Consider the following 938-nt stretch of genomic DNA (forward strand, 5'->3'; position numbering starts at 1 on the left):
CACAACGACGAGCCCAAACGACCGGACCATCACACGAATCTGCCTATGCTGGTGGATCAAGAGCCACCGATCGCTCAAGCAAACCAACCGGGACCAGAGGTAGAGGCCGAACGACGACCAGAGGTAAGCCATACAGGCCTCTAACGTCCACTCCCCTTTGCTCACTTGCTGATATGACTGTTGTAGGTCAAGTACCAGCACCCTCACGTGCTAGTACAGCCCCAAGCGATCCACCCGGACATTGTGTTCCAGTGGAACGCCTTGCGAGCTCAGTACGAGCGCTGGGAGGGAGCCAGGGCTCTCGGGATCGATCACCCGGACGGCAGATCGATCTGCTCCAGCTTGGTCTTCGAGAGCAGAAAGGTTTGGAATGTACTGACCAACAAGTACCACTATCACGAGGCCTTGATCACTCAAGAAATAGGCAAGTGGCTCCGAGCGGGTACTCTCAGTTGGCGTCCACACTGGCTCGACCCAAACAACTTTCGCGAGTTCACTCAACAAGAGAAAGAAGCTCGAGCGAGTCAATTCAACAAGCGCCCTCGATCGCACCACTTCCAACGCAACGTGCGTCGCCGATCTCACATATCGGACTCGGACGCGGTAGTGCGAGCTCAAATCGCTATGGGCAAGTTTCTAGCGAAGAGAGACGGACCAAGCAACCACCATCCTCATCATTAAACTCTGATGATGCTCGTCTAGTAAGTCTATTTGTTTCATCTCTTGAGAATAATTTGTTGCAACCATGGACTAATGTGATGAATAATTACTTAGACCAGGTAGCAAATAGGATGCAACAAGATGATGAAAGTATCAAGTATTATCAAGATTGTTTTTCTTCTATCAATACTAGTTGTAGAGAATTGTATAAGCGAGTAGGACCTGAAATCAAAGATCTCAGAAAAGTTTTAGTTGATCTTTTAGCACATTTAGAAATG

Source organism: Melampsora larici-populina (assembly GCF_000204055.1).
Source record: "Melampsora larici-populina 98AG31 unplaced genomic scaffold MELLAscaffold_46, whole genome shotgun sequence".
In the NCBI taxonomy this organism is placed as follows: Eukaryota; Fungi; Basidiomycota; class Pucciniomycetes; order Pucciniales; family Melampsoraceae; genus Melampsora; species Melampsora laricis-populina.